This window comes from Giraffa tippelskirchi, chromosome 1 (genome assembly GCF_054371585.1).
Source record: "Giraffa tippelskirchi isolate mGirTip1 chromosome 1, T2T-mGirTip1v1.2.pri, whole genome shotgun sequence".
In the NCBI taxonomy this organism is placed as follows: Eukaryota; Metazoa; Chordata; class Mammalia; order Artiodactyla; family Giraffidae; genus Giraffa; species Giraffa tippelskirchi.
Genome location: NC_137275.1, coordinates 85,542,380 through 85,552,246, shown reverse-complemented (window position 1 = coordinate 85,552,246; position 9,867 = coordinate 85,542,380). Strand labels below are relative to the sequence as shown.

At 40.2% G+C, this 9,867-nt stretch overlaps 1 long non-coding RNA gene across 1 annotated transcript; it reads right to left on the bottom strand.

The window, feature by feature from the left end:
- Positions 1-2,166: 2,166 nt before the first annotated feature.
- LOC145547458 (uncharacterized) lies at positions 2,167-9,393 on the bottom strand. The gene is made up of 3 exons (XR_014083842.1): positions 8,934-9,393; positions 8,578-8,829; positions 2,167-5,185 (listed from the first exon to the last, which is right to left on the bottom strand). It is a non-coding gene; the product is annotated as an uncharacterized LOC145547458 (long non-coding RNA).
- Between the last annotated feature and the right edge of the window lie 474 nt (positions 9,394-9,867).

The following is a 9,867-nucleotide window of genomic DNA, read 5'->3' as shown; positions in this document are numbered from 1 at the left end:
TGTTGCCTGAGCTTCTCCTCTGCACCATCCAGGTTTTCTTGTCTCATGTCCTAGGTGTTGCTTTTTTGGGACCTTTTGTTATTGTTTCTCTAACATACTTGCTCTAAGTACCCCCATGTGAAAGTGAAAGTGTTAGTCGCTCAGTCATGTTCGACTCTTTGTGATCCCATATACTGTAGCCCTCTGGGCTCCTCTGTCCACGAACTTCTCCAGGCAAGAATACTGGACTGGGTAGCCATTCCCTTCTCCAGAGGATCTTCCTGACCCAGGTATCGAATCTGGGTCTCCAGCATTGCAGGCAGATTCTTCACCAGGGAAGCCCCACACCCCCCCAAGTACCCTCATGGGTACTCTCTATTCATTAAATCTCGGTAGAATGATCTCTACTAACAAATCTCTACCAAGGTTTTCTGCTTCACACATGTACTAACACACTGTGCCTTCCTGCTTTATAATCCTGAGTTTGCCTTGAGTCATTTGCCAAGCCCTAGAAGTTCTCTTTCTGGCAGTAATGCTCTCTGTCCTAGCCTCTGCATGAGTGAACTGGGCATGAAAAACATCTTCCAGTGTTACTGAAAATGGTTCTCGTCAGAGTCAAGCCCAAGGATGCTATGAGAATTTCTCTGCAACATCATTAATCACCCCAGACACAGTAGTGTATAGTGTATAGACTTTACCATTAAAAGGTATCTTAAACATTGCATCGTTCCTGCACATTTTCCTCTGGATTTATGCTTACAGTTACATTTTTGGCAGCAGTAGTTTTTGCATTTATCACTTGCTGCTTTGGATGAATTGCTTGAATTTTTAGTATTCTTTTTTTTTTTACTACTCTTCTGAATGTCTTAAACTTTTGTAGTTACATGAGTACATTGCCTTTGGTTAGTCAAATTAGAGTTTAGAACTTAAAGAAGTTATATTTAATGAGATTGTAAGAAAATTTTGCTTGGGGACATTTCGCAGTCTAGTAATTAAAATATGTATTCCTCTGTGAAATCAAATGATAATCTCTAATGCAATCAAATTGTCATAAAAAATAGAAGGAGCATCTTCTTTTCTGTTCTGCTCATATATAAAGACATTTTTTAAATCCAGATATTAAATGGAAAGTAGGAAAATAAATATTTCATTTCCATGAGATGGGCACTGAAACCAACAAGCAGCATATTGAGGAGATCAAAATGAACTGTGTTTTCTTGTCTCATGCCCTAGATGTGGCTTCCTTTTATCAGGACCCTTATTGACAAGCCTCTGGCTAGCTTAACATAGACACAGGTGAGAGAGAGAGCCCAAGACTTGCCCCTCCATGTGGGACCTGCTACTTCTGGAATCTGGGGTGAAAGAAAGCATTGCAAAATAGAGGCGATGCAACTGGCTAATGTGAGAGCATATTCCTTAAGATATTGTTTGTATGCATGCACTCCAGAAATCATCGAGCTCCTATTTTATACCAGGCAATACCTGTGTTTTCTAGAGTAAATAAGGACACAGTTTCCACTTTCCAGGAGTTCATAGCCTAGCAGGGGAGATAAGATATACACAAATGATCCTAGTAATCAGGAAGAGAGAATGGCTGCAGTAGATACAGTACCAACCAGAATGCTGAAGAAGTGCAGAGGGAGAAAGAGACTGAGGTGTTTGGGAAAGGGTTCAAGCAGAAGATGGCTTTCAAGCTGAGCCTTGAAGTTCATGCGTACGATTTCCCAAGGTAGGCATGAGGACTGTGGCTTTTCCAGGGGTGGAGAGGTAAGATTAAAATGGAGAGAGAGAGAAACCATAGGTCTATTCATGGCATAGAGGTGAACAAAGAGCAGAAATAGGACCAGGATGACAGAAGAAAAGGCAGCCATTGAAAGAAGAAAGCAAATTTGCTTCATAAAGGAGGAAAGGCAGGAGATTCTTAAGCCTTTCCTCCAAGCCCCGCTCTCTCTAGACTCCCAAGGCGCTGACAGGAAATCAGAACCACTTTCAAAGACTGCATAACTAAGGGAGATAGGTTTGTTCAACAAACAGTAAAGTAGGCTATTGGAGTGCATAATCCCCTAGAATAGGAAGGGTTGACTGTGTTAGGGAGCATCGCCTCTCTGCTGGATTATTAGTTCCAGTTGGCTAATTTAAGAATCGGTGCCTCATTAGAAGTAACAGTGTAAACCAGATCAAACAAAATTTACATGAAATGTTTTATTCAGCTGAGTTTTCCCTGAAATTCAAATTAGCTGGATAAAAACAAAAACAGTGGAAGACAGTTAACAAAGTCAAATTTTCCTAAGATCCCTGTATATTTCAGGCATAATTTTGCAGTAAGGCTGGCACTAGAATAGGAGACCATTTGCTTATATTCCATCAAAACTACTCCATCTAGAACAGAGATATTCTGTGACCCATTAGACTTCTAACAGGATTATTCTAAGAAATTTGGAGAATTCCGTACATAATCATCTAGAAGTCTGTGATTAATGTGAAAGCAAAAGAAAATCTTCTGTCAAATAAAGGGAATACAGAGTTTTCATTTATTAAGAATGAACTCACTCTATGATCCTATTTTATGTTTCTGAAGACACAACTCTCCAAGAAACAATTGAGGGCATTAGACATGCAATTTCAAACTGTCCAATGAGCAATGTGTGTGGCTGTTGTTTATGTTCATTATTGACAAAACAGTTCTTTGTGAATGTGTCCTTTAATTTGGGGAAGGATCCAAGCAACATGATGATTCTAGAATCATCACCATTTAATATGAATTAAGAGGCTTTCAAAGGCAGACACTGCTTGATGGGACCATCTATATGAAACAGTTAATCACATATAGCCAATAAGACCTTGGTATCTAAAGGAAAGGGGCAGAATCAAAGACAGCAAAGGGGAGAAAGGGGCCACATAACTTACCTGGACTTTACAAATCTTCCTCATTTTTCTGTGCTATCTGACTTAATGCAGGACTGAACCAAGCACTTTCCTCAATAAATCTAGTTTAAACAGCTGCTTAGAAAGAAAATGTAACTAGGTCAATGCACATTAAAAATATGACCTAAATTTTTCTCCTAATGATTTAATAAATGCTTGACTAGAAACAGGAAAAAAGAGATTTTTAAGGGAAAAGATGAAGTAACGGCTTAGCATACTTCAGCAAATTTACACTCTGAGGGAAAACATCTATCTTATTTTCTCTAAAGGTGCTTAGTCAAATACAAAATTACTATACAGACAATCTAAGTAGAGACTAAGAAAATGGACATTTTACCAAAATGATGCCAATGAAAAAAGCCCACATCTCCACCTGCCTTTAGAAAAACTAATGACTGATTTAAAAAGTGCTCTAACCATTAATCCTACATACTAACTTAAAATAACACAGGTCAGCATGGAACAACAGAAGGAGAAGGAATCCTTGTGATTTTAGATGAGAGTAGTAAAGTTTGCTAATAATTCAACTGCCAAAAATTGCAAATTTGGGAAGGCTGGGAAATCTGTTTTAAAGACAAAATAATCAATTGTTTCGATTGACACAACCAATCAGGTCAACTATGAATTCTTGGGGTGTTTGGATTATTGGGCTTATCTCTCTTCTCTAGTCTTGCTACCTCTTTTTATGTTGTCTGAACTTCTCCTCTGCACCATCCAGGTTTTCTTGTCTCATGTCCTAGATGTCACTGAAAACTCAGGATTATTGAACACTTACTAATTCCCAGACATTGTATAGACCACATAGAGTTTGGTGAAACAAAATTGAGGAAGACACAGTCTCTATCCTTAGTTCAGTTCAGTCGCTAAGTCATGTCTGACTCCTTGCTACTCCATGGACTGCAGCACACCAGGCCTCCCTGTCCATCACCAACACCCAGAGTTTACTCAAACTCATGTCCATTGAGTCGGTGATGCCATTCAGCCATCTCATCCTCTGTCATTCCCTTCTCCTCCCGTCTTCAATCTTTCCCAGCATCAGGGTCTTTTCCAATGAGTTAGTTTTTCACATCAGGTGACCAAAGTATTGGAGTTTCAGCTTCAGCATCAGTCCTTCCAATGAATATTCAGGACTGATTTCCTTTAGGATGGACTGGTTGGATCTCCTTGCAGTCCAAGGGAATCTCAAGAGTCTTCTCCAATATCACAGTTCAAAAGCATCAATTCTTCAGCGCTCAGCTTTCTTTAAAGTCCAACTCTCACATCCATACATGACTACTGGAAAAACTATAGCCTTGACTAGATGGACCTTTGTTGGCAAAGTAATGTCTCTACGTTTTAATATGCTGTCTGGGATGGTCATAACTTTTCTTCCAAGGAGTAAGCATCTTTTAATTTCATGGCTGCAGTCACCATCTGCAGTGATTTTGGAGCCCGCAAAAATGAAGTCTGTCACTGTTTCCACTGTTTCTCCATCTATTTGCCATGAAGTGATGGGACCAGGTGCCATGATCTTAGTTTTCTGAATGTTGAGCTTTAAGCCAACTTTTTCACTCTCCTCTTTCACTTTCATTAAGAGGCTCTTTAGTTCTTCTTTGCTTTCTGCCATAAGGGTGGTGTCATTTGCATATCTGAGGTTATTGGTATTTCTCCAGGTAATCTTGATTCCAGCCTGTGCTTCTTCCAGCCCAGCATTTCTCATGATGTACTCTCCATATAAGTTTAATTAGCAGGGTGACAATATACAGCCTTGACATACTTCTTTTCCTATTTGGAACCAGTCTGTTGTTCCATGTCCAGTTCTAATTGTTCCTTCCTGACCTGCATACAGATTTATCAGGAGGCAGGTAAGGTGGTCTGGTATTCTCAACTTTTTCAGAATTTTCCACAGTTCATTGTGATCCACACAGTCAAAGGCTTTAGTGTAGTCAATTAGGCAGAAGTAGATGTTTTTCTGGAACTCTCTTGTTTTATCAATGATCCAACGGACGTTGGCAATTTGACTTCTGGTTCCTCTGCCTTTTCTAAATCCAGCTTGAACATCTGGAAGATCACGGTTCATGTACTGTTGAAGACTGGCTTGGAGAATTTTGAGCATCACTTTGCTAGAGTGTGAGATGAGTGCAATTGTGCAGTAGTTTGAGCCTTCTTTGGCATTTCCTTTCTTTGGGATGGGAATGAAAACTGACCTTTTACAGTCCTGTGGCCACTGCTGAGTTTTCCAAATTTGCTGGTATATTGAGTGCAGCACTTTCACAGCATCAATCCTTAAGGAACTCACTACCTAAAAGTGAGGGGTAGGAGACCAGATATAAATAGAAAAAATACAATATGGCAAGTGCTATTTTAAAAAGTATGGAGTAAGTGCTAGTAAGATCTAGATGTCAGAAAACCTAATTCTGCTACTTTTTCCTCCTCCTTAAATCAAAACCCTTAAAATTCTTCTCTCACCCACCACCATTTAAGGGCGACCTAAATGTAATCCTGGGTACTCTGAAAAATGTCAACCAACATGAAAAGGAAATCTTTTCATTTAAAAGAAAGAAGCAAGTTAGAGCATCCCACTCCTAAGTAGGGATGTAAGAATATGAGTCTTTGCTAGCATTGTTTCAGCTTCCCACAAGGTGAGGAAGAAGATCATATTCTTGCAAAGTATGTTTTCCAAGAAATGGGTCTTCAAAGAGCCTGTATCCATTCCATCACTAGGGACATAGACAGGTTACTTAACCTCTCTGAGCCTCAGTTTCTCTATCTGTAACATGGTCAGAATTATAATCCCTACCTCACACAGTTGCTGTCAGAATTAAATAAGGTTCAGTTCAGTACAGTTGCTCAGTCGTGTCCGACTCTTTGCGACCCCACGAATTGCAGCACGTCAGGCCTCTCTGTCCATCACCAACTCCCGGAGTCCACCCAAACCCATGTCCATCGAGTCAGTTATGCCATCCAACCATCTCATCCTCTATCATCCCCTTCTCCTTCTGCCCCCAATCCTACCCAGCATTAGGGTCTTTTCCAATGAGTCAACCCTTCTCATGAGGTGGTCAAAGTATTGGAGTTTCAGCTTCAGCATCAGACCTTCCAGTGAACACCCAGGATAATAAGGTAGCAATGCTAAAAAAACGTGTGTGTTGGGGGGGAGGGAGTGAGCAAGTAAAGTGGCTGAATTCTTTAATTAATGCTCAATAAGGAGTCATTCTGATTAAATAAATCAACTCCTGAAGATGCTGCCTATTGTATATGCATGAGTTTCCCAAAGGCTTTTTACAGCTATGGGGCAGGCAGCATAGTGGATTTCATTTGGATCTGGGGAATGTATTTTGCTCCATGTACATTGTCTTGAAGCTACATTGCCAACATTAAGTTTTTAAATGTAATTGCCTTATTGCACCATAGTTTTCAGTCTTTTGAGTTAATACATAATTTCCTCTTTAACAGTTATTATAAAGGTCAACACGGAAAAGACTGGCACAGCTATAGGACAGAAAAGTGAGGATATTGGTAATGCATGATATCCAGAAGGAATGGGAGGAGAAAATTTGAGCAGAAAGTTTTTCAATGGGGAGGGTTCACTGAAATGTAGCTTTACTGGCTCCAGAAGCCTGAGTGCCTCAAATGAAGGTTTCATGCTGGTGAAGTCTTTCAACTGGACAAAGGTTTTCAAGTAGAAAACTTAAGCACAAATTAAAAAAATATTATGAAGAAAACCTAGCCTTCCAAAGCAGTGCCATAACCTTTCCAATGGGCCGCCCCACACTTCAGAACTGAGAAGAGGGTGAGAGAACTTAGTTATTCAGATGTATGATCTGAACACATCTGGCTCTTAAGAGCTTTAAGCAATCCTTTTGCAAAAACCTACTTGTGCTCACAGAATGCACATTTAATCTACAGCTTCCAAAACACTTTTTGTCACCCTTCCATCCCTACTGCTTGGCTCTTGCTCTTTCTAGGCTGGGAATGCTCCCCATCTCATCTCCCCTTTCTGCCTGTTTCAACCATATTCAATAAGTAAGACTTATTCAAAGGCCACCTTTTCCAGGGAGTCCCCTCAGTATCTTTGGTTGTGATTTTTTTTCTTGGTCCTCTGTATTTTTATGACATTTGATTTTTGTCTTGATCACACGTAACTACACACTAGGGAGAAGTATGATCCAAGTCCATCTCTTCTAGATGCGAACTCTTTAAGCTTCAGGACTCTGACTTCCACATCTTTGTATACAGTGCAAATACCTTTAGCCTAAGTTATTTGAAAATCTCTCTGAGCTAATTGACAAAACAAAGACTACACAGCTTAAAGTTATAAAGCACGCTATTTATGACTTCATAGCAAAAGTTATAGCAGATACTGTGTTGGCCAAAAAGCCATCTTTTTCTGGAAAACTGCCTTCATTCACTATCAGTAACATCATAGGGGCCTCAAGAAATTATTGAACCATAATCCAGTGCCTAGGCTTCCAGATGACCTACATTTTAAGCTTAAGACCAGTGAACCATTTCATAAATTGAACTGACAAAACTTTTACAAACATGCTCCTGGGATTCAGCCTTTCTTGGAAGAGAATTGCCTGGGTGGACTCAGGATTATTGGACTCATCACTGTATTTGGAGCTCCTTTTACCAAAGGTTAGCATTTGGAGGGAAAATAAGAATATATATGACCATTTCCTCCTTGCCTCCCTTACCTTCTTCCTCTTGTTTTTTCTTTTTTAACAAAGTGCTTAACACTTTTAAAAATATTACCTCTTTTATCTATTACATATTGATTATTTATTGCCTGTCTTCCTCACTAGAATGTAATCTCAACAAGCAGTCTTTGTTTTGTTCACTGATGTACTGATGGATCCAAAGAGTATCTAACAATGTTTTGTACACAGCAGGCCCTCAATAAATTCACTGGAGAAATGGATAAATAAGTGAATAACAGACCACCTCCTAACAAGTATTTCTTTGCTGATAAGATAGGCAAAGGGCTAGGGTTGGGAGTGCTGAAGATATAGGAAGATTGAAGAGATTTAATATGCCAAGGAAAAGGGAATATATATGAGTGTGTGTGTGTGTGTGTGTGTGTTTACAGATAGAGTCTCAGGTAAAGAATGTGGGGAGAAAAACTTAATGCTGAAACCTTAGCTATGCCCACAATGTCTGAAAAGTGAAAGTGTTAGTCACTCGGTTGTGTCCAGCTCTTTGCAACCCCATGGACTATAGCAAGCCAGATTCCTCTGTCCATGGAATTCTCCAGGTAAGAATACTGGAGTGGGTTGCCATGCCCTCCTCCAGGGGATCTTCCTGACCCAGGGATTGAACTCAGGTCTCCAGCATTGCAGGCAGATTCTTTACCAGCTGACCTGCAATGTCTAGGAGGGCCAAAAATATAGTTACCAGGAAGAAAACAACATGCCATTAGCTGGTTTTGTGTGAGTGTGCAGAGGGTGCTCAAAACATTACTCTTTCCCGCTGAGTCCCTCCTCAGATGGTTTCGAGCAGGTTTTTCAGCACTGTTGACATCTGGGGCTGACTGAGTCTCTGTTGAGGGGGCTGTCCCATACATCACAGGGTAGTTAGCAGCACCTGGCCTTACTCACTAGACACCAGCATCGCCTAACCCCAAGTTGCAAGTAGCCAAATACGACTCTAGAAAGGGCCAAATGCTTGCCAAATGAAAGTGGGGCAACTTACCCTTGCTGAAAAGCACTGGTTAAGAGTCTGTCTGGGGTGAGTCTTACAGTCCTTTCTTCTTTGGTCTCTCTTCCTCTTTTCTCCTTCCTCCATCTGCCACATCAGCATTCTGGTCTCTCCCCAAGGCCTCAGCTCCATCCTGGAGGCTTTTCAAATTCAGACTGGCCACCATTCCTGGATTTGTCCTGAAAACCTGGTGACCCTTCCTGGCCATTGAAGAAGTTTACATTGCCATTCTTCATAACCAAGCATCTATAAAAAGCAAACATACGGAAAGGAAACAAATGCATCTCGCTAATAGCAATCACCTTTCAGAACATAATTTCTGAGCACTGTTAGAAAAAGCACTATTATACCTCCACCAGAGGAAAGAGAAGGGAAGAGGAGGAAGAAGAGAACCTTCTTTGCTACACAACTATTCTCACACCCTATTTATCTCAGAAGTAGGGGTAAAGGTGTTCCACAATGATGAGCACAGAAAAACTACAATCTTTTCAATAATAGATTTAAGTCAGACTGACTTTCACTTCTGGTAACTAAGACAGAGGCTAAAATTTATACCCACCCCCCCACAGTGATATGGGAGTAAGATTCTGTATTCCATTAGTTCTGATGCTTTTTCAATTAATTCTTAAGCATCAAAATTTATGTCAGAGTCCAGCAGAAGCCAGGAGGGGTAGAGAGAGGTATTTAGAAACAGTTTAGCCTTCAGTCTTGATTTGTGCCTAAAAGAATGTTTTTTAAAAGGCTGCTTTAGCCTTTAAATAGTTTTGCAAGTCACATTTCATGACAACACTGTCTAGAAAAAATGCACTGTGAGCCCAAGGCACCAGCACAGAATCAAAACATCCACTATAAATATCATGGTGAATCAGATTCCACCGGGAGAAATAAACTCCCCAGGAGCGAGTTTGAGATTTTCCAGGAAGCCTTGATTCTTTCAGGGCATTATAGGGATCATTTAATGTGCAAAAATTTATGAGATCTCTAAACACACAGCTACACAGCACACACCCACAGTACAATTAAACCAGGAGCTCATTTTCCTGAATTCACAGCAAGGATATAAAAAGCAGAGACAGAAGGTTGATCTAAATTAGATACCATTTCCTCCAAACCTTTAAAAATCTTGTACATTTTTTTTCTCCCTTACAACCAGCTTTCCATACCTCCAGCCTACTTACTTACAGATTTTTAGCTTTGAATGTGCCATAACTAAAAAGATACAAGTCTCCCTTAGGCCACAACCTCCAAAAGACCAGCTGAAGGTGCTTTCAATTGCAAGCAGCC